The following is a 24,745-nucleotide window of genomic DNA, read 5'->3' on the forward strand; positions in this document are numbered from 1 at the left end:
ATTCTAATGTGGGCATTTTAACACGGGGGTCAGCCTCAAGTGGCCGTTGGAGGAACTGCAGCTTTTAGCTTTTCTGTGTCAGCTCTATTTTCCAGCCCCAGAAATGAGATGATCTTTTCTGACAAATCTTATAATAACATCCTTGGTCAGAAATACTGAAAAAGACATTGTACAGTCAGATAAAATACTGAACTTTAAACAATGCAAACATGAGAACACTAATGTCAAACCCACACACGGAGTCATTATGTAGCTGCTCTGACACACATAGCTTGTCCGTCTGAGCCAGTCCGTCCAGCCGCTGGGACTCGGTCACTTTTGTTTTCCGTGCTGCTGCTGGCTCTCTCTGATTCAGATGGGGTCAGCAACAAACAATCTCTAAGTTTGGCAACGTCAGCTCAGCTTAAAACAACAGGCATTGTTCAACAGCCTTTTGTTTACAGAAATCTACAGGTTTCAATGAACTCATAGCCTTTTTTTTATCTTTCCTTGCCACTCTTGTCCTACAGCTAATTTTCTTCTGTTTTGTCACTAGTTTGCTGAATGCACACACACTTTGTCTTTAAAGGATGTTCACGGTAATGGAACCATGGAAAGAGGAAAGTGGTGTGTAGAAGGGGGAGGGGGTTAAAGGTAGAGACTTGTAAAAAATAACATTCTTGCATAAACAGGACCTTGAAGAATTGGGCAGTGGGCAGATTGCATTCTTTGAATTTTTTTTGAAACTCGATCACGTTTAGTGGAAGTGTTGGCTGTAGGCACCTTCGGGCGGATGACAGCGACAGGCAGAAGAGAAGGAGAGAGAGAGAACATAACACAAAAAGAATGAGATGAAAAGAGTAAGCAGCCATCTGACAGGAGCAGAGCACACGGCAAAACAGAAAAAAAAAGGGCAGATAACACAGATGTTCAATGCGGGGGTATTTCAGTTCAAACCAGCAGCGTGACAGTACTGTAATCATTCAGTTATATGTTAGAATCCTTCATCCAGCTCACTTCTTATATGTGACACAAAGATGCTATATAAATTGGGATACAAAAATAATAATTAAAACTAATTGAGGTTATGGTGAGAAAAAACAACTCTGTTTTTACATACAGTTGAAAACACCAAAGTACAGTGGCTTCATATAGCAAGCCACAAACTGTCCTGTTGTTGTTATTGCATGATGGGCAGATAGAAATGGGTAGTGTTAACAAACAACTGGCAGACTATTGCGAAACCTGGCCATGAATGAGCTCCAAACCTGAGATTTTCCACAACAAAAAGCAATTCAACACTACGACAGGCCTCAAAAACAGAAAGGCCTAGAGTGCAAATCAGTACTTGTCGTAACCTCTATGATTATGGACATAGCATCAGACGATAAGATCAGATCAGCCAGTAGGTGATGGGGAGATGAAAGTGCAGAGGAAAATGTCAGCATACCATCTGTCAAACAATTTTAGCTTTTGTATTTGATTATGACACTGCAGATAGCAAAAACATGCCCAGTGTTCACGTACATACACTGCTCTGCATTGCAACCACTTTGGTCCAAGCTGAGAAATGACAACAGCTGTGGACTCTATAGAGATTATGCAGTACAGGAAGTTACACACAGCTAAAGAGAAAGCCCCGTTATTCTAGTCTCCTTATCAGACCAATTTCATAATATTTTTGCTAAAAACAAATTGTGTGCTATTATCCAAATATTGCCGCAAAAACTATGGCCTTTTGGCCATTTTAATCACTTGATGTGTGGTATAGACCAAGATGTTTGTGCTGCAGTTTGGGCAAGTGAAATCCCAGCACTTTTTTAGTCTACTTCTTACCTCTGATTAGTGAATATCACTCTCTAAAGATTATGGATACATCTTATTAATCAAAATAGTCTGGAAATTGGCCCAGAACTCCACCCTCCTGTCCAAATGTGAACCAAATCCAACAGGTGGTCATGGTGGCTACATCCATCTTCTATGATGTAATCTAGTTATGGTTTCAGACAGTGGTTGATTAAGTGAGAGGCTGCAACAAGACACTGTTTAAGATAAACAAGGAAGATTTTTAACTGTTCATCATGCAACGATACTCTAGAGCAGGGGTAGGCAACTCCAGGCCTCGAGTGCCGGTGTCCTGGAGGTTTTAGATGTGTCCATGATCCATCACAGCTGATTTAAAGGGCTAAATGACTCCTCAGCATTTCTTGAAGTTCTCCAGAGGCCTGGTAATGAACTAATCATTTGATTCAGGTGTGTTAACCCAGGGTGCGATCTAAAACCTGCAGGACACCGGCACTGGAGTTGCCTACCCCTGCTCTAGAGTCTAAGAAGAAAAGTAATTAACTGGAAAATAAACCCAGTATTGCATATTTAAAAGTAACACTGAGGTTTTGAAATAGTAGTGGTTTTAGCATTGCACTAAGTACCATTAGCTACAGTGTAAAGCTTTAATTGGAAATTACAACCATTTGTTCTACAAAGTTAGCATTGTAGAAAACTTACCATACTTACCAAACTTATCATTTTACTGAGCCATCATGCTTATATATGAGATATTTCCACAAAATTATAAGAACTTCAAATATCTCTTTGAAAGTGAACACTACAATCATACTTGAGGGACGCCATGTCTTTTTTAAAACACTTCAGACCTATAAGTCTTTGGCTATGTCTACACTAATCTGGATGAATCTGAAAATGGCGTTTTCATCTAAAAATGCTCCGTGTCCACACTATCGTTTTCAAGCGTTTCCGAACAGTTGTTCATCCACACCGAAATGATTGAAAACGCTATGTTCCTGTGTTGCGCATGGGTGAAACGTAAGATGATTCGACCTGCGCTATTTCTGTCTGCCGTTTATTTACTTTCCAGCTCTTTGAAACGTCACAGCCAAATGTAAAGGAAAAGCACCATGTTTTTAAATGGACTAACAATGAGGTGGGGTTGTTGCTGCGAGTAACACAAAAGTACAAAGTTGCAAAAGCGAGTGAGAAAGCTATCTGGAGCATGTACCAAATTATATTAATCTTTAATAGGGCTGTCAAAACTGAGAGCAAACAAAACAACTGCTGTATAATGACATATGACTAAAATGCATCATCGTTTTTAAAAGTCTCCGTTTATGCAGTCTACACTGCGCCACAAAAACAGCGTTTTCAAATGTATCCGCTTCGGAGAGCGTTTTCAAAAAGCTCCATTTTCCTTGACCAAAAACACCATCTCAGTGTGGATGGAAGGCCAAAGCGGAGAGAAAAAGATGCGTTTTTAAAACGAAAATGTATTAGTGTGGACATGGCCTTTGGCTCACTAGAAAAAGCAAAACGTAAGTAAGGGGAAATCTGGTGACAAGTGTAGAAAGTTTCACTGTGAGTGAGTGAGTGAGTGAGGAAGACTTGTTCAGAGCCTGTGCAGAAAGAGTGCTGAGTTCAGGAGTTATTCATTAACACATTTTTACACAGCTCTTTCCTTCTCCTTTCTTCCAGCCCCCAGAGATAAAAACACACCCTCATTTGCATGACTGGGATGCCAGAGGGTGGTCTTCCACCTCACTACCTCTCCAACACTTTAAATGTGTGTGTACGTAGCAAGGGTGTACATGGGTGGGGGATGTAAGGAATTCTGTTTGAAGCTCTGTCCTTCTCTGGGAAAGGTTTAAATTTCAGTCGGAGAGTAAAATAGTTAACAGACTGCCCTGCATCCATACCACAGCTCTTTATTTCATGCTTATCCCTGCATGAGACCTACGAAATCAACTCCTGCTTCTGCAGGAAGTATTCACCTGCATTCCACTTCAGTACTAAATGGTGAATTAACCTGTGATAAATCTACATAGTCATTGGCGTCTAGTAGCCGTGCTGCCATCTAGCATACATTAATATAAAAAAATAAATGTACTTCCTGAGGAAGGCATGTTTTAACCAAGGTTTTTGCCAGTGTATTACAACCCAGGCAGCTTTCTATGGCCTAAAGCACCAACTATAATTTTGTGTTTGTTGACCACAGGTGCTGTTTAAAGTTTTGCAGAACATTTTTCAATTGAATTACATTGAATCCCACCAAATCACAACAGTCACTTCAAGGTGCTTTATACTGTAAGGTAGAGAAAAGAAAAGACCTTAAAATAATAGAGAAAAAACCACAACAATCTGAAGACCTCATATGGGAAAGCATTTGGCAACAGTGGCAAGGAAAAACTCCCTTTTAATAGGAAGAAACCTCTGGCAAAACCAGGCTCAGGGAGGGGCGGCCATCTGCTATAACCAGCTCAGGGTGAGGGGAGGGAGCAGAACAAAAGATGGAAGAGACGATATGATAAGAGGTGTGTGAAGAAGAGATGCTCGGTGCATCATGGGAAGCCCCCAGCAGCTTAGGGTTATTGCAGCACAACTCAGAAAGGATTCGGAGTCACCTGTTGTAGCCATAACGGTAAGATTTATCAAAAAAGTTTTAAATCCAAAGTGGGAGCTGGTTCCCACTTTGGATGGGCCTGAAAGCTGAAGGCTCTGCCTCCCATTCTACTTTTAAATTCCCTAGGAGCCACAAGTAAGCCTGCAGAAAGTGAAATGCTCAGTTAGGGTGGTTTGTTAAGATAAGATGGAGCCTGATTATTCAAGACCTTGTATGTCAAGATAGGGATTTTAAATTAAATTCTGGAATTAACAGGGAGCCAGTGAAGTGAAGCCAATATGGGAGAAATGTGCTCTCTCTTTCTAGTCCCTGTCTGTAGTCTTGCTTCACCATTCTGGATCAACTGAAACCTTTTCAGGGAATTTTTAAGTTTAGTTCTGCTTAGGAATAACAAATACATGAGCTAATTTTTCTGAGAATTTTTTTTTTTTTCATTTTAGAGATTCTGCAAATGCGAGAGAACAGTCCTGTGTATTTCTTTAATGTGCACACTGAAGTCATAATACCAATTAAAACTGAGTCCAAGTTCATTACAGTGTAACTGGAGGCCAAAGTAATGCCATCCAGAGTAAGTAATCTGGTTAGACACCCTGTTTCTAAGATTTAATAGCTGAGTATAAAGCCTCAGTTTTATCTGAACTTAGAAGCAGGGAATTAGAGGTTATTCAGCCCTTTGGGAAAACCTGCAGGTTACCTAATTGGTGTGTGTCATCTGGCTTCATGGATAAAGCTCAGTATCATCTGCATAGCAATGAAAATGCAAGCCTTCTAATAATACTGCCTAAGGGAAGCATTTATAATGCCTGTATAATGCAAGAAAAGTAAGTAGTGGTTGTCAAATCTAAAAACAGACATACATTTTTTTTTAAAACTAACTAAAGGAATTTCTTTCATTATAGTCATAAAGCTTTTTGCCTGTTTGCATTAATTAATCCTTTAAATTACTGTCATGTATTATTATTATTTTCATAGTTTTTGTTGCTTTCTTTCCCAAAGGAATGGTTTGAAAAAATTCCTCCCTGGACTAATAATAAATATTTTTTGGTACTATATTAGATATATATGTAATCATATTTATAGTAATAGTTTGCGAAGGTGAAAACAGGAAGCACAAATGGTGTTTTTTTTTTAAAATGTGATCCAATTTATCCCGTTAAATTGTTAACTGAAGTCCTTGTTTGTGCTCCCAAAAAATTGGTAACTTTGGTTATGGAAAACTTAGGCCCTCTCGCTACCTTTGCCAAACCTTCTATCAGGAACTTTGGTGTAAATTTTGACTCAGCTCTGACTTTGGTCTCATCTCGTTTGGATTATTGCAATTCTTTGTTCACTTGTAAAGCTTCTGTGGATCATTTGCAAGCTGTTCAGAACACTGCCGCAAAGCTTCTGACCAAATCTTCTAAATTCTCCCACGTTACACCCCTGCTGATCCAGTTGCACTGGCTCCCCACAAAATTCAGAACCCACTTCAAGATTTTGACTTTGACATTCAGGGCTCTGCATGGTCAAGCACCAACCTATATCAGAGATCTTTTACATCAGTACATCCCCAGCAGATCCCTGAGGTCATGTGATCAGGGCTTGCTGGTCGTCCAACATACGAGGATGAAAACGAAAGGCGATAGAGCGTTTGTAACTGTGGCCCCCAGACTCTGGAACTCCCTTCCTTTAAGCCTGAGATCTGTGGACTCAGTGGTTTCATTTAAAACAGCTAAAAACCCATCTTTTTAAACTTGCTTTTGGTTGATTTATGTTTTTATGTTTTAGCTTTTCTGTGAAGCACTTTCTGATTTCTGTCTTGAAAGGTGCTAAACAAATAAAATTTTACTTTCTTACTTTACTTAAATAGTTGAGGCATGTTGATATTTGATGTTTTGTTAGTAAATGTGAAGTAAAAGTAAAAGTGACTTTTACAGAAAGTAAAAGTCAATGCACATTACTGATTAATTAATGCACAAATATAAATTGAACTGGTCCCAGCAAAGAACCCTGAGGAACTCCATAATCAAATTTTACATCGGTTACATACCCATAATCTTTCACTCTACTTTTGTTATTGTTTTATTGTATTGGCTATAGTTACGCTAACTGTCTCGAGACTATTGATTACAAGAAATTCCAAATAAAGAGAGAAGAAATAAAACAAATAAAACTGTTTTGTTTGTTTGTTTTTTTAAAAGACCTACAGGAAATGTGATTACTTGAAATCATTTTAGTTGCTAACTCTCCTATTATAATGATTACTACAGCCCATTCACTGCTTTGTGTGAATAGAGTTAACTGTGATTCAGTGCTCTCTGGCCTTTACCTTATCCAGATAAATAAACTGCCCAGTGTCTCATTTTCTCTCTCACACTATCTTTGCGCATGTGCAGCTACAATTCTCATGCACCTGTTTATTACATTAATTATATTAATCAAGTAAATCCTTATGCCCCTAGGTGATGACTTTGATTTGACTGAAGAGAAAATTAAACAAAAATATATTCCTTCAGCAAGAGTAGAGCTTCATATGAGGTCAAATACATGCTAAATCAAAGATATAGGGATGTGGAAAAATCATAACTAAAACAGAAAGCTTTGCCTCATTTTGTAGCCAAGATATGAAGTACCATAAAACTGTTTTTTTTTTAAAAGACGAAAACAGTGGTGCATTGCAGCTAACTTGGAAATTTATTTACACTTTCATCTCACTTTCTGTAACCAACTGTGCCATTCCTGTTCATCCTTATGACTATGTTAAACTCAAGTTAGAAGTCTGTTTTCTGAGTAGAACAGACAGTCTGCTAATAATTCCACAAACTTTCTAAACAAACTAATGACCACCAGCGTTGTCACCAGAGAGGGGCATTGGTAGGCACAGCCAATGAATGAAAATATTGTATTTTGTACTGCATACCATTTATTATAAAGGTTTATTTACTAAACTTATAATATCTCCATATTATTGCCAGTATATTTTAAATCTTATTCTACAATTAAAAGACAAAAAAATGTGTGTGTCTGTGACCAGACCAGTCTCACTGTGATTCTGTTCACAGAGTTTGCTCTGATATGAAAAAATGCTCACTGAAAACAAATACAATCACACCATAATAACATTAACTATGATCTCAGTACAGTGTCAATATAATTGTGATTGCCAGACAGCTATAGAAGAAGGCATAATACTTTTTTCCAAATACAAGGTGATCACCCATCAAGCGTATGTCAATCAATCCACTTACTGCAACACAATCTCACATCATCTGTAGACAGGAAGTCAAAGAGAAAATGATAAAGCTGGAACAGTTCATTAACCTCCTAGGACCTGTCCACATATGTGGACATCAGATTTTGGGTTATTTAGACCAAAATACTCAATTTTTCTCTACAAGGGCCTGATGTGGCTCTCATTTTTCTTAGAAACAAAAAAATAAATAAAATCTGGTAATCCTTTGTTTTTACATTCATGGGGTCCCAATCAGCCCAAATATCAAAGAGAAATTAAAAATGCATGCCGTGGAAGAGTTTGGGTCTTAGGAGGTTAACAGATTTTTTTAGTTTCCCGAAATACAAACTGCATGAGACCAAATGTGATTTTAATTTTAGCTGTAGTGAATTTAATCCCATTTTTTAAGGTCATTAGGTAAATATTTATCACTTTTAAATGAGTATTATTAATAGTTGTATAAAAGTCTTAGCAGTTTTAGAGCTGATAGACATACCATCATACTGCACGGAAATTAACTGCAATTCAGGCAAACGTGCCGAAAGAAGCTTTTTCCACAAAGTTTGCAATGAGTTGGAGTGAACGAAGCTAAAGGACTAAAACAATTATTTACATCTGCTTACAGACAAAAGAAGCCCAACTATTTTACTTTAGTTTCATAAATACACGTAAGTAATCTGGAATGAAACAAAACAACAACCATGATTATTTTAGCCATCAGCTATATCTAAATTTTTTCACTTAGTTAGCAAACATGTAATTATTGAATTTGCAAACATTGAAAATATGTATTTCAAAAGTGATTGCCTTGAAATTAAAATACATAAATTTATGGAAAAAAGAGGTGGCTGGGTCTCCTATACAAGAATCAGGCCCAGAGTAACAGGTGGTTTGTTTGCTTTTTTTTTTATATTGGCCATCTTGCATGGGTAGCTGCCAGTCACTTCTAGTCTTGAGCCTTGACTAGATGAAATCTGTGAATGGAGACAGGAGCAGTAAGCAATGGATCAAGCACCTGCAACTGGCAGGTCAATCAAGAGTCGAGTCAATCAAAACCAAAAGCGGGACTTGAAGGCAACCAAGGGTCTTTCCATAGGTCCACATACTGAAAATGTTTATGTCTTTTACTTCCTCTAGACAGATCTTGATGATCAAAGGTCACCTTTCTGCCATCTCGGCCTTTTGGCAACAGTTGAAATTTCACCACTTAAATAAACTTATTCATAACAGAACACAAAACAAGCACTTCCTGGCAAAAATGAATCCCAAAAAAGTAGCAGATGTAGTATAAGACACTGATGCATGCTGGCTAGTCAGTTAAGGATTTATGACAAACTCTTACATAGACAGAAGCATAGTCAGACCACAAGTGAAACTTTAATGTGTGTATAAAAAGCGGTTGGTTGTGGTGACTGTAAATGACCCAGATTATTTGTTTATTTGATATTTTTTCAAACACTTAAATCCCTGACCAAATTATACCTTATAATATAGATTAGACTCTTATTTTGAAATTCGGAACGGGCAACTTCCGGGAAGGAAGATGTACTGCTACTGCTTACTGTTTTCCATCCATCTTTAAATTAGCATCTAGCTGGAAGGAGAACAGGTATGTTTGTGTATTGTACTTGTTGTTTACATTTCGGACAATTTGTAAATGTATTACTTGATTGTTAACAAGTTTCTGAGTGATCTAGCAGGCTGATTCTGTGCCTTTTCTGTGAATTAATTAGCACAAGGGAAACGTGGTTATATCAAGTGAATGTTTATTTTGTTTTATGTTATGATTACAGCTCTTACGATGTGTCTATGGTAACTTGTGAATAAATGGGTTGGAATACCCCACCATGGTCCATCCGTAATGATCATTGAGTGCATCGTCTGAATAAAGTCTGGCTGGAATGCTACAGTGACTGAAGGCTATTGATATCAAGAGGCTGTGCAAGAAATTCTGTACAAAAGTTGTTCATAATGAATTTCTTACAGTCATACAAAAGTTGAAACAAAAAAAAGTAAATGCAGATAGCTAGCTAAATAGATACACAGATGTCCTTTCTATCGAAATAGAAGCTGGTGCCAGTGCCACTGCACATCATTCTCTCTCAATGAAATTGTGAGCATCCACTTATAAGCTGCCCAAGTCAACCCATATGGAGAAGAAATAGAAAAAAACTTATAAAAGACTTGCATAAGATTTGGCTTACTTCATATAGTGAATCATATAAGGCTTATATGATTTACTCATGAAAGTTGGCACTTTCTCATTACTTTCATATATTGTTTTAGTAAGTATCCAAAACATACAAGTTTCATTTATATAATTTTTCAAGGGATTTTATATGTTTTCACTCTTGTATGCTTTTCATACAAGTTCCACACAAGACAGATACAAACTTTATAAGATTTATATATATCTTTTCCATATGGGAAGTGACTTGGTGTTCTTGAATATTCAGAAGTCTTTGGGCAGCATTCTCAAATTTCTTATATGTCTTTATAAATATCCAAACTTTTTGGTAACCCTAAAACTGTCAAACACTCTGTGGTTGAAAGGTTTCAACTTAGATCAATAAGATGAGTCACTTTGAAATCTAGTGCTTGCTTTCACTTCTGTTTTGTCATATAGTTTTTCTATATCACCCTGGTAACCTGACAGCAGTGGGTGGATGCACAGGCCTGAGGACATTTTGAGTTAATAGATACGTACAGTATACACACACACACACACAAAGAGATTCACTCACTGGTAAAATGAGACCATCCAACCAAACCAGCAGGGTGAAGAAGAGGCCGATGATGTGACCGGATTGGCCAGGCCACACTGGAACAGGGAGGAGATGAGATTGGGGAGGGGGAGGGACAAAAAGGGAGGAGGGGGTGAGTAGCAGGGAGCAAGGCAGTATCACGTGACCGAGTCCAGCAGAGAGTATTATAATAGGCCCCCTCTCGGAGCAGAGAGGCAGAGGCTGGATGTGAACCAAAATCCCTCTACCACACACAGGCTGGCCATTGTTGGCTATTCAGTGGACTCCATCTCGGGGCACTTTATCATTCAATTAGGACAGCTTTCACACTGCACACCACAGAAAAGAGGCCTTCAATCAAACTGAAAACTTCACACTGGCCCTGGAGGGGAGGCAGAAAGGGGACTCGCAGTTGTCACCCCACTTTCATTTTTCCAACTTGTTGTTGTCGTCGTTCACCAAGGCCTTGAGAGGAGAGAGAGAGAGCAAGAGAGAGAGAATAGATGGAGAGATGTGAGGAAAAGAGGAGGACAGCAGAGGAAGTACCATTACATGTTTGGTACCACGTGTGTGTTTATGAAGCTGATGGAATGCATCTAAGTGGGTGAGGGGTTAAATTTGGTAAGTGGTCGTGGAGGAGGGGGAGAGACAGCGAAAGAGTGAACAGAGAGGGGGAAAATTCAAAGCTCTGCAAAGAGAATGGCACAAAAGAGTATACTTGAAGGAAATAATGGGAAGTATGTTTGGGGGGGGGGGGGGGTAGGAGCTCACCAACTGATCAAAACACAGCGTGAAGAGCGAGAGGTACGAGGGGAGAGGAAGGGAGTAAGCAGACTGATAAACAAGTTAGTGAAGGAAGCAGAAAAGCTACCAGGCGATGAAGACTGGAGGAAGGAGACATCTGCACTGTAATACACCAAATGACAATAACTGTTTGGCTTAATATCTAAAGTTTAAACTTAAACATTTTCCTTTGGCATACCCAAGTAACATATTATTATAGATGATCTTAGTTCCCTCAATTTTTATTAAGACATGACTCAAAATAATGTAACTCAACTATCACTATTTATTTTATGAGATAACAGGTTGTCTTAAGGCACACTGTAAACCTAAGCGCTAAAATAATGTGCAATTGCATTATCGCGTTTGCCTAAAGTAATTAAATTAAATATAATCTATTATTTATTATTATTGGTATTACTATTATTATTATTATCATTAATAATTTTTATAGGTATTTCAACTATAACTAAAATATTACAAATATTACATAACAGGTAATTAAATATTTGAATTCTCTAAGCTTTTGACTTTTGAATTTGTTGCTCTAATTTTTGAGTTCTTTTCCAGCTCAAATAATTTAGCCAAAAAGTGTTTCACTATTAGGTGAGCATACTGTCCACAAGGCTTACCTGCGTATTACTTTGCGTGACAACATTCTACAGCTACTGGTCCAATAACAAAGGTTTATCTCAACCTCCTCCTAATTACGTCTTTCCCTCACGCCCAACCGGTCGCGGCAGATGCCCGCCCCTCCCTGAGCCTGGTTCTGCTGGAGATTTCTTCCTGTTCAAAGGAAGTTTTTCCTTCCCACTGTCCCCAAATGCTTGCTCAAAGAAGGTCATCTGATTGTTGGGGTTTTCTTTGTATTATTGTAGGGTCTTTACCTTACAATATAAAGTGCCTTGAGGTGACTCTTGTTGTGATTTGGTGCTATATAAATAAAAGCAAAATTGAACTGAATTACTTACAGTTATCTCCTCACACTTATATACCACTCTTCTAGTCTTACTAACCACTTAAAGCATTTTAGATAATAAATCACATATAACCATAAATTCATACAGCATTTTATCCTGTAAACTGTAAGCACTTTATCTGTCACATCCACACTCACTGTAGATTCACTAGTGACCCAACATGCATGTCTCTGGACTATAAGATGCCACCAATCAATAAGTTACAAATCAATGTTATATATCAATCAAGATCCTAATATGCATTGTTTACTGTGCGCTTGCAATGTGGCAGCACAATTAGAACTGGTGTTCTCCTTTAATAGTACTTCATTAATACAGTCTACTTTAAAATTCTTAATCTACAAGTCTACAACTGTTAATTGTTCTTAATTACACATATGTCCCCTCTAAAGTGAAGCCTTGCTCATAACTTATTCATAGTAGTTTGACACTTAATAACATGCCCAGGTTCCTTAAAGCAGCCTTTTAGATCCATTGTAGTACACAGAGCCTGCAGTCACGAGACCCTATTTCTAATGAGCGACCTTAAAAAATATGGACATGTATTGAGACACAACAGGTTTTTATCCCATCTAGTAAAACACAAAGATTTTCAACCATACAGCTAGATAGTTGTTATTTTAATAAAAGGGAGTGATGTATTTTAACTATATTACAAAGGTCAGAAAAGAGCTTCATGTGTTGCTCCTTTCAAGCAGTAAAGAGTTAATTAGTGTTACAACTGATTGAGCCAAACTTTATGAAGTATAAAAATTGTTTTTATAAATAGCTAGGTTAGCTTAGCAGAGTAGCCTTTGGTCTCATGTGGTTTAAGTTCATATGGTTAAATCACACGTTTTGTTTTATTAAAAATTAATCCATGGTACTGATAGCAACACATTAGATGCAGATTCTGTATTTTTTTCCTCGCGTTCTTTTAAAAATAGAGAGCATTATCTTGCTAATCAGGTTTTCAGCTATTTTTAATATTATTCATATTAACATTAATAACAGGACTACTATTATTAAAAATCATGAAACAAGTTTAATTTTAGGGTTTTACAGAGCATATATTTACTTAAAGTTTTCAAAAACTGAAGTAATAATTTACTCTACTCAACAAACGATGAAGTAAATAAACGCAAATACAAGGGCATTTTATAGCATTATATTTGTAGTATTTTATTATCACTGTCTTACTGAAACAGAGGTGGCCCAAAATGAGTTCCTGCCCCAGAGCAAAATGTTTATCTGGCCATGCTTAAACCTGATCTATTCAGATTATTTTGAGCATTATATTGTTTATTCTTGGACTCTACAAGAATAGCTTTGCATGATTCACAGTTTAAAATAGTACCTATTTATCTTATACTGGGCCTTGGTGCTGTTCATTCAACTCAGTGAAAAGTGCTGTTTTATCTTATCTGTTGTATATAAAACTAATACTTATAATAGAGAAATAACAGTTTCCACCTCCCCCTTTACCAAACCTTTTTTTAATGGTGCAATCTAATGATGATAACATGATGTAATGATATACTTACTCAAAGATACCTTAAAGATATTTCCCCTGCAGTATCTCTATATATTGATGCTACTGCGTCCTTTTATGTACAGCTTATAAACAAATACATTTATATTTCAGTGACACCGCCACATACTTTTCAACTTTGTGCGTACTTTGCTTTATACGTCACAGCAGTTTTACACTGTGGTGATGCACATTTTTGAATAAGAAATGCAAGTATTTTGTCCACCAATGAATTCACTAAAGAGAATCTGTTGGTTAAGTAGTTACTGTAAAATGAAAGCAACCACATTGTAAAGGCACAGATAAACATTGAGTACTTGCAGGCAGAAAGTAAGTCCTACATGAGTCATGTTCCCAGTGTTTAAAATCAGAAGTGCATAGGTACGAGCTGATGATGCGCCTCTTTTTCTCCATGCTCAAAGTCATCACTCACTTCAGCTGGCACAAGCAGCAGAGAAACTTACTTCTACTGAGGGAGCTGAAGGTTTTGCCTGGCAATACTTAGCAAGCACTGGATTGTTGAGTAGGGTGGGTGGCACAGGCCACCATTATAAAAAAAAACATTATTAAAATCACTTCAGAGAAAGGAAGAAGCACTGTGTCATCAGACAGTGTGGCTACATTCCGCTTTTTCCTGAGGATGACTCAGGAGCGGCGCACTCATGTATCAGTACTACTGTAGCCGAATGTGTGTGCGAAAGAGAAAGGGGAGGGCGTGTGTGAGTCAGGAGTGTGTGTGTGACTGCATTTCATTCGACATCAGGTCCATATTCCAGATATTACTGTGCCAGTAAAATACACATACGCATAATTCTGTTCTGAGTCACGTGTTGATCCTAAACAACTCTCTGACATACTTCAGTGAGCGTGTGCGCACTGCATTCCTCGGCTACAGCGCACCACAGCAGCGCACCACAATACTTCCACTTTTGGCTCAGATTGAAAACTTTGCACGTGAACAGATGATATTAGGAATGCTGATGATCACGAACACATCACATTATTGGCACATTCACGGAAAAAAATATTGAAATTTAACAAAATCTGGATAGAATTGTAGTGAAGAGAAAAGAATAAAAACACTTCAAAGGTTCTACGTTCCCTGTTGTTGGACAACATTCTTCTTTTTAGAAAACCTGTTCCCGATTACAAAAATTAGAGAAAAGGGCTACAATTTTCATATGCAAAAATTAAAATTCCAAAAATTTAAATATTTAGAGTTGAAACTATTTATATTGTAACTTTTTATGATCTCAACGTGCCATTTTAAACATGTTTTGAGGTCTGACAAAGTCATTAATCAACTATTTGTAGCCCTAAAAATAATTAAATATGTTTGGGTGTAAAAGTTTGTTCCATCAAACTTTTAATAATAATTCAATCACCAGATAACCAGCCTGTAACAGATTGCAGAATTGTTTGTATTTTGTATTGACAGATTTGAAAAATAATAATAATAATATAATTAAAAATCACTAGTTGTAGCTTCTCTTATGTAAATATTTCTTATGTGCCAGTGCACTGAATGAATCTGGGTTCTGCACTGCTGGTACAAACAAAAACGTTTTCTTCGTTGTTTTAAACAAGAACTGAAAATAATCCCCATCTGCAGCCTAAACCTCTAGCAAGAAAACCTATATAAATGTCAATCAGACATCAGGCATTTCATTAAAAGGAAAAACACCTAACATGCTCTTTTACAATGACAAGTGTGCGTGAAGTGAGTTAAAAGAGTTAATGCTCAAACAGAAAAGTCATTAATAAAATATAAATAACTATTAAGAAAAAAAAACCCACAAAAACTTGTGTTTTAAACAGTCGTAACATGTTACGGACTGAACTATTATTCACTTGCTTGAAAGAATAAATTTCAGTGATAATGAAAATAAAAATTATGATTTCAATGAATTCATAGACACCAAAAACATAAAAAGAGTGTATTCTGTTTTGGGGGGGTTTTTCATGGCAGAAATGCACAACTGAGGTCATCTTTGAAACTAGCTGCAAGGATAATGTCAGCTAAAATCAACAGCAATTAGTTTTTTGTCTTGTTTTCTTTCTTCTTCTTCTTTTTTTAAAAAAAGTGCTGCTCTAAAGGACAGTCAGTTTATGCAGATGCTTCTAAAATATTTTATCTTCCCTAACTTGGACCTGATTTTTTTTAGCTTCCTATGGTACCTCCTAAGATAAAAAAAAAAAAAAAGAAATGCCAAAAGGTTAATAGCTACATGTATAGTCATAAAAAATAAGCAATTGTATTTTATTTTTAAAAAAAGAAGACAAAAACTCACCAAATAACAACTGTTCAAGTATATCTTAGCAAAACCTAAAAAAGCTTGACAGGCCTTTGAAGCTCTATTTGTACTAAGAGTCGTATATATATAAAATATATTCAAATATATGTATATAAAAATAAAGGCTTTTTTTTAGATTTTACAAAGCTCAAAGTGAATCTCACAGAATCATTTACATAAACTGTAAATGTAGCATACCCAGTTAACTACAATTTACAACAGCAAACCAAATTGTGTGTCCTGACCATATTTTTCAAAGGGAGATGGGTTCAATTATAATAATTTTCTAGTAATAGATTTGAATCCACCCTGGGTGTCATTTTTTCAGCAACTCTGCTCCCCTATTACAGAAACTTTCTTCAGTAATGTAAATCATGACTGGCACAAATTCCTGCTATTTTAAGAACAGTGCCTGGCTTTTAGTTTTCTGGTTTAGCGTATTTGCTTTCTTTTTTTCATGTTATTTTTAAAACTAGTTTCAAATGTATGAAACTAGTAAGGCACCCGTGGATAAATCATAAGAATGTCAAAGTCTCTTTTTGTTATACTTCAGCATAAATTTATGAGTTTGTAGCAGAGGTCTAATCCTACCCCTTCTCTGTTACATTTAGGGTAGTTTAAAAAGCCGTAATGTAATACAGGAACTTAGCAGTTCAGTGCAATACAAGAAAAATGCAATTTCCTTACTATCATGCCTTTTAATGGCTCCGTAGCTGGTAAGAATGCTGATGTTTACCTTACCAGATAAGCAATACAAATAATAAAAGATTACCAGGAAAGTTGAGTTAATTTAGAAATGTACCAATACACTGGACGACCATTAGTATAAGTAGAAACTCACCTTCCAAAGTTCAGATCACCTGACTTGAATTCAACCACAATCCCTATCACAAAAGGGAAACTTTAAAAAGTACATTAAAAAAACAATATTGCTGTCTGCATCAGCTATAAGACAACCAACAGATTGATAGTTAACAAAATAGCTACCATCAATCCATCCATTTTACTCTGTGTGTGCTAAATGAACTATTTAGCACACACTATAAGCGCTTTTGTATTTTTTTTCTATCCTTAAGTACCTTTCTATCTAACATTCACACACTTTCAGACTCTGATGGATGCATCAGAGAGCAACTTGAGATCTTCCCCATGGATATACGGCATGTAGACCCTGCTTCACCTCCTACACTACAGCCACCCCGTATCGAATTAATGCTGCATCTCGCAGCCCTTGAGCTGTCATGGGGTTAAAAGCAATGTACACCCTGAATAGGTCGCCAGCAACGACAGCTAAAATCTGTTAGGTATATCAATGGTCGTTTTTGTAAGAAATGAGAGTCCCAACTTTGTATACTACTAACTATGATCAAAAAAATGCAAAAACATTTGTTATTCCTGTCCTTTTAAAAACAAATCTCTCCATTCAGTATCTATCTTTAAATTTGTCACATCATTAATTGATAATATTACCTAACAGTCAAGACGTTTGCTAACTCATTGAAACAGTAAAAGCCAGATTATAGCGTCATGCTCACATGATTATCTGAGCAGACTGTTCTTTTACATTTCACATCCTCTCTCCTAATCTCTAATCTCTAGGTTCTCTTTACTTTTTTATGTTACTAACACAAAACTGATTTAAAAAAAAAAAAACAGCTCCTTTCTTGGTGTCAAGAGGTCAGCATCAAGTTTTCTAGGTAGGAATGTGTCCATGAACCCCCAGTGGTATATGCACAGAAGCTTGTTCAAGTCTGTTTTGAGTTTACAGAAACCATGAATTGACCTTAACTAAAGGGGGTTTGGGCATAGTGAATGATCAGTTAAGATGGAGCAACTGTTTCCAACAATATTTAACATAAGTCCATGGCAAATGGGAAATCTCCATCTGTTGTTGTCATGTGGTGGCATAAATCAATAGTAGATGAACAGGGTGAGGTGTGAGCTGTATTGCCTGTAGTAAAATCGCATGACATTTTTTACATTTCATCCTCCTTCTGCCACCTTGTCCTTTCACCTACCAAACTCCACCTGACCAGATGTAAATTTTTCAGTCTTTCACTGCAAACTATTTCATACTTCTGTTTATTTCCAACTGTTCCCCTCTTTTACTTGGTCTGCAGTGGATCATCCTTGGAACCAACAGGCCTTCTACTATTCCCGAGTTGGTCAGTGCCTAAGGTTAAGTACAAGTCTATCAGTGCCTGAGAGACGACCCCCTAAACCAATGCTGTGTTTACTGGAGAGAGACGAGCCTATTAATAAATCTGTTGCAGACAGCCTGGCGGAAGTGGCCTGGGGCTGTAAACTCAGTCTGTGAGAGAAGGATGGATGAAGGGTAAAAGAGAGGGGGAAAAGGTGGACAAACTCTTTGAAAAAAAGAAAAGCAAGAACGATAAAAAGCAAAAGAGAGAGGATGGAAAGAAATGAGGATGTATGGAATTGGAGAAAGGGGGAAGGACTAGAGGTAAATGAGGGAGAGGAAAGAGGGTGTGTATGTGTGTGTTTTGTGTGGTGTAAACCATGGGTGCTTGTTGATGGATGAATCTAGGTTCTGAAAAGCCACAGCTGCCCTGTTCTTCCTAGAAAAAGATCCATGAGGAAAAGTGGCAGTATGTGGTTCAAGCATCTCGCATCCTCATACTATTTCTGACCAGCATACTGCAGCACCCATCAGAATGTGCCTGGGTCTGAAAAACCTCTGCAAGAGTGAGTAAATGAGAGCATGTGTGCCTGTATTATTAACTTTGTGCCTATGCATAGTAAAAATGACAATGTGAGGGTTCTTTTGTTGTTGTTGGGTTTTGGGTTTGTTTGTTTTTTACTTTAATTAGCCTTGTAAATATCTGTGCATATGTGAGACTTTATGTGCCTATGTAAGCTCCTCCACTCATTTGTATACCTGTTTTCAATCAGTGTATTATACAGCAAAACATCTTTTTCTCTCTGTCATAGCTGCCAGGCTAAATGTTGTAAATGTACATAGAGTTGTATTTAGTAAAAATGGGGATAAAGATTGCTGTTTGGGACATATTTATGCACCCAGCAATCTTAGTCCCCAATGCCTAAACCTACTAGCTTACTTCTTAGCCTTTAACATCATGTGAACTTAGTAAAAACCATCTAAATTATATATGACTTCAACATGGGTTCTGTCCATATACATGGTGTTAAGAATATCTGGTCAAATTAATTAATTAATAATCTTCCACACTAAAAAGTCATAAACTCAGCATACAGACTTAATAGTAAGGTCAGTCAACTTTAGCTAATATTACCCACCAGTTACCAGCCACATTTAGCTAAAGCAGCAGTTCCACTGGTATTGTTATTATAACGATAATGTTATGATTATGATGCACAAGAACAAAAAGTCAGCAAAAAGTTTCAGTAATATTTTCCTTGTTCTATGTATTCAAACTTTGGTAATGTTACCTGACATTAGCATTGGTATACATTAGCTATGGTATTAGCTATGGTAGGCTAGCCATCACATTGCTATCTATACAGCAAAACTAAAGCAAAATAATTCCATCCAACAAACCTCTGATTTGTAATGCTATGTTTAATTGCCCACAAATTTAACATTTGAAAAAGGAAGGATATCCAAGTCTGTTTTTATCCTATTTTAATTGAGTATGTAATACTTGGACTTCAGACTACAAGTTAGACTTGATTGTCAGGCTTCATGGGACAATAAAGCTAAACCTTTTGGATTCTACAAAGCCGCTTTTATTAATTTAGCAAAAAAATTACTAATTTCATAATAATGGTAATAAAGAAGTTGCACACCCAATTTTCCTAAATAAAATAAATACAGTCTAATACTGGAAAAAATTGTGATTAAAACCAGTGAAAATCATCAAGACGTCAAATAAAGCTTTTGATAATATTCACTTATTTTAATCAAAGTATTAGCCAGTATTTTTTCCAGTCTTGACATTTATAAGTATTTCATAACATTTAGTAGTATGGCAGTTTGTAGCTCTTGGTAGGAAAAACAAATTACTGCTGATTTTTTTTTTCTTTGACCACATTACCACTCAATATCAGACCCACATTCTGAGCTACAGATTTATCCTTTTGCTTTTCTATTTCTTGCTCCCTTGTTCAGTCTTTCTCAGAATTCATAACTTCTTTCTGCTTTCACACCCAACATACAGCTCTCAGCCCTCTCTCACACAATAGCCTGAAAGCCGAGCAGCTAATGTGTGAAGCCTCACATACTGCAAATAAATTAAATGAAATATCTGTTTCCCTGCTAGTCCCATGCAGTGTTGAGTGTAATGTGTTTCTGTAATCACATTACATTTTTCAGTAACACAGTGACATGTTAGTTACAATTATGTTGTGACATTGTTTTACAAAGATTCTTTAGTTGTTTGCACACCAGGCAGACAGAAGGAAAAAAGCATCAAGTTGACATGTTTTCTTTTTTCCTGTGCACTTGCCCTACTGATTTCTGTCTATATGAAGAAAAGAGGGAAAATGTGGTGTGGAGCTTTTAGGCAGTAGAAATATGGACATTAATTTTACTTTTATTCCATAAAAGGACAAAAGCACGATGGTGAAATGCAAACTGTATCAAGACAAATACAACCGCACTGTGCTAACACAAGGTGGACTCTTTGCAAACATCTTCACAGACAGCATACTAACACAAAGCTAGCCAAGAGCCCAGAATTATTTTAAAGCTGAGGGCTTGCTGACTCCAGTCCTGCAGCCAGAGCTTGATTTTCAACAGGTAACAAAAACAGTGACGAGCAGTCAGGCTTGCACCATTGTAGCCTTCATTTCTACCTGTTCGTGTTTCTGCAGTTGCATCACTGTGAAGCCTCTTTGATCTCAATTTTAAAACTAAAAGATATGGATTATAATTATAGCCTATGGTTTATATAGATAATTATGCGATAATGTGTTTAAGGTCATTTTACAGAGTAACACAAAAGTAATGTATCAAATAGGGTAACGAATTACATTCTCCAGCAGGTCATTAAGAAACAAATTGCATTACTTTTAGGAAAAGTATCAAATAATGTGTAAAGTATTACTTGTTTTCAGTAAAAACCTGTACACTGATCCCATGACACCAAATGTACTTACGTCCACACACTCTTGTACGGACGCTGCCCAGTGCTTACACATGCACACACTTAACAGCTCTGGCAATGCCCTGTATTCTGTTGCAGTTCTCAGGTTCCCAGTGCCACTCCTGAGAAAGTAACACATAGTACAGTTTTCCTACAGCCTGTCAGCAAGCAGCATCCATTCTACCATGAACCCAGTGTCCCTTGCTCCCTCACCCACCCCCTCCAACCCCATCCCATCCGTGCCTCTAGAAGGTGAAAAAGTACAAAGCAAGGGATCAGAGCTTTTCCGATTCTTCCCTGGTTATTAACTACCATTTGTCCCCTCAGAGGGCTGTCCCTCCCATTAACCCAACTGATGCTCTTTTCTCATGGTAATCAGCCTGCTGTTGCTGCTGCTGCCACCGCCGTCGCTGCCGCCACCACCGCTGCCGCCACCACCGCTGCTGCCCGAAGAGGTGCAAGGAATTGTGAGGGGGATTTTCAGAAGAGAAGACCTCCCTTGGACTCAAAAAACAGCAATCTCTCACTCACACACACTAAAATGGAGCGCAGACACACACTTGCACACACACACATCTTCCAAACAGGCAAGTGTGTGTGCTCTCACAGGCACCCACGTTCGCTCAATCATAAAGGCAAACATGAAACGTGCTGCCTCTCGACCACAGGGCATGGAAGTAATGTAAGGCAATGCATGGAAGTTAATGAGAAGAAGCTGGCTCAGTGGACTCAAGCAAAGACTGTGCTCAACTGAGCAGAGCAGATCTGAAAGCTCAGGCAGCAGAATAACATGAATCATTAGATGGTTATGTCTGAGGAAAAAATATAAAGTAGGAGTTTCTTGGAGTTTCTTGAGGGTTTTTTGTGCTTTAGAGTGCACGTAATCATTCTGAAAACACACATACTGATGGGAATTAGCGTGAGCTTCTGTAAATTTGTGGGGGAAAATACTATTATATTCAAATACCTTTATTTTCATATATCATCTGTCACTGCATGTAAAAAAATAAAACAGTCATCTTCTTCAACGCTCCATGTGTGAGAATTGAAATCTGGCTAATGCTCCATGGGGCGGATCCATCGTCAGCCGAACGGTTGTAGTGAGAGAGCAGCAAACATCAACACATGGGTCTCAACTTGCAGAGCGACCAGCAAAGGCATTGTCTCGTGACAACCTCACTTCCATTTCCTTATTATGTAGCTGGAGGCCTTGATGGTACATGCTTGGCTCAGACATGTAGGCGTGAAGTTGGAGGGAAAAACCTACCTAAAGTTCATTACATGCTGATCTGAATTTAGCCTTTTTAGCTACCTTTTATACCTGAAACGTGAGTATGACTTTTCTGACTGGTAGTCCAGCTATATCACATTATTCATATGAACTATAACAAAATGTCTGACTTGATTTATAGCTACATGCACTGAAATTGTGTTTGTGGATTTAGTAGCAAGCAAAATATGAATTTGACTTTGAACCATTAGGCAGAAGTTATCTTCAGTTAGAAAACTTTATTGATCCCAGTAAAATAAATGAATTGACATCTTACTAAGTGACTCATCACATCATTTTCTACACAAATCAGCAGGATAACAAGGCAAGATTTATTGATATCAGTCGCTGATATTTATCTTTAATTGCACATCATTTTTGTACTCACTAGATGCACAAATATTGTGTAATAAAAAGCTGAAAGACTAACAGAGATTAGCTTTGTTTTCAAATAAGATTACTTTGTGTCGCAAAAATAACAACAGAAACAAAATAAAAATACTGAAAAAATATCATCAGCTATCAATCGAATTGCTAATTTAAACATCAGCATCAGTCTAGAGTTTCACAACCTATGCATGTCTAATCTGTAGTGTATGTATTTTCTTAATAACTCGCAAAATGGCTAATAGCTTCTAAAAACTAATGTGACACGTCATGTGGTATTTATCCTACATTAACTGAAAAATCAATCAATCATTTTTGAGCCTTTATGTTTGTGGAAGTAAGTTGATCTTTTGGTTGTTGTTTTTTTGCTTTTAGGTTACATTGATCATCAAAGTCTGGAATGATTTCTATTTTTAAAATAACAATCTAGCCAACAGCAGATGCTGACACAAATGTCCACATTTCTGTTCTTCTTAACTGTCCTAAAGTACTTTCCTTTCCTCACAGTATCTTTGAACATTTCCACGCTGCTACAAATGATGGAAAACAACAACAATACACAGATATATCAACAGCTGATACTTATGTTGGCCGATGTACTTCCATATTGTCATTTTTAGAGTGCTCAAATGACGATGGATAACTTGGTAATGGAAAACCGTGTATGCGTGTAGTGGAATCTCCCACTGTGGATGTGCACTTTCCTGTACAATCACAGGATGTCTGCTTATAGTTTATAAGTGATGTCATGAAAACAACTTAAATATCCCAAAGTTCAGCCAGAGTTCATGCTTTATGCAGAACAGGGAAAAAGTTTGCTAATTTTGAAATGTAATATTGCTGCAATAACAATATGAAATGCAAATGAAAAACACCACAATGCAACAATCTCCCAATAGGAGAAACAGCTTTCTGTTCAGTCCTCTGCAAAGCTGACTACTTTAGGGTTACTTCCACCGTTGTTTGTGCTCATTTCCTCCCTCCTGAATGACAGTAAATACGTAAAAAGCGTGCAGCCAAATCAGAAACAAGTGCACAAACTGAACCCCCACACTGTGACCCCAACCACCCCGGCTCTTTGGCAGGGTCTTGGTTGTTATTTACCCCCCTCTTTCAAGGAAAAGCGCACACTCTCCCAGCAAAACATCCGAACTGTGACATAAACCACAACCTAGTGGACGGCTCGATTCAGACAGCAACAATGGCTTCAAGGTTCAAGGAGGGCGACTGAATATCGGTCGCAAAACTTATTTAAAGAATCTGTGATGGGCATAAACATCCGTGCACGTTTCAGCAAATTTGTTTTTTCCCCTCTGGTCAACAAACACACGCAACAGGACGTTCTCTCGACCTCCCTCTCCCGTGCAGCGGCACTGCACACTTGATGAATGTTCGAAAATTGCTTAAAAATCACAAGATCGCCGAAAACTTGCAAAACTACATCAAACGTCAACAGCGAGGGGCCGCTGCACAAAGTGCGCCGTGTGGAACAACTTTACAGATTGCGTTTGCAACATAATCATCGAGCAAAAACAAGAAAACGTTTAAAAAAAACTGAAGAAGACGAGGCAGAAGAGACGATCGCGTAATTATAAATTAAATACCCAGGCTTCTTACACGGTGCCACTAAAGGAAAAATAGCGCAAAGTCCGATCGTGCGACGGTAACAACACGTTCACAACAATTCAAGTGTCACTTAGAGACAACTGAGGGCTGATACGAGGCTCGGAAAGTTGTAGCAAAGGCACACATGCAGACGGGAGGACGTGAAGCCACAATATGAGCGCTTAGAGGAAAAAAACGAGCAGTTTACCCACCAGAAAGTTTCCAGCATCGCATTAGTCAATTTCACAAGGACTCCCGGTAGCCTCCCATCCCGGACCGGACCAAAAACCCGCTGTGGGAGAGCCCACGCCACCGCTCCACGCTCTTTTCTCCTCCCGATCTGTTGCTTGGATATTTTTTCCGATTTTTCCCAATAATTTTTCTATATTCGGGGCCTGAGAGTGTGTCTGGCTCTCCTCAGGCTGCAGCGGAGTTATGGGGCGGTAAGCATTATGGGAGTGTGACGTCAGGCCACTTTCACAAA

The 24,745-nt window shown here is 37.7% G+C and overlaps 1 protein-coding gene across 4 annotated transcripts in view; it reads right to left on the reverse strand.

Annotated features, from left to right (window-relative positions):
- Positions 1-24,745, reverse strand: part of plagl2 (pleiomorphic adenoma gene-like 2) — a 44,873-nt gene extending 20,128 nt beyond the window's left edge. For 2 of the 4 annotated variants that reach the window (XM_040013804.1, XM_040013802.1), the window contains exon 1: positions 24,474-24,744. The gene's annotated coding sequence lies outside the window, so the exon portion shown is untranslated. Of the gene's footprint in view, positions 1-10,345; positions 10,423-24,473 lie in introns of all 4 variants that reach the window. The other 2 variants (XM_040013805.1, XM_040013806.1) reach the window with 2 other exon arrangements.

The sequence above is a fragment of the Simochromis diagramma genome, unplaced genomic scaffold (genome assembly GCF_900408965.1).
Source record: "Simochromis diagramma unplaced genomic scaffold, fSimDia1.1 OVJJ01000705.1, whole genome shotgun sequence".
Classification (NCBI taxonomy): domain Eukaryota; kingdom Metazoa; phylum Chordata; class Actinopteri; order Cichliformes; family Cichlidae; genus Simochromis; species Simochromis diagramma.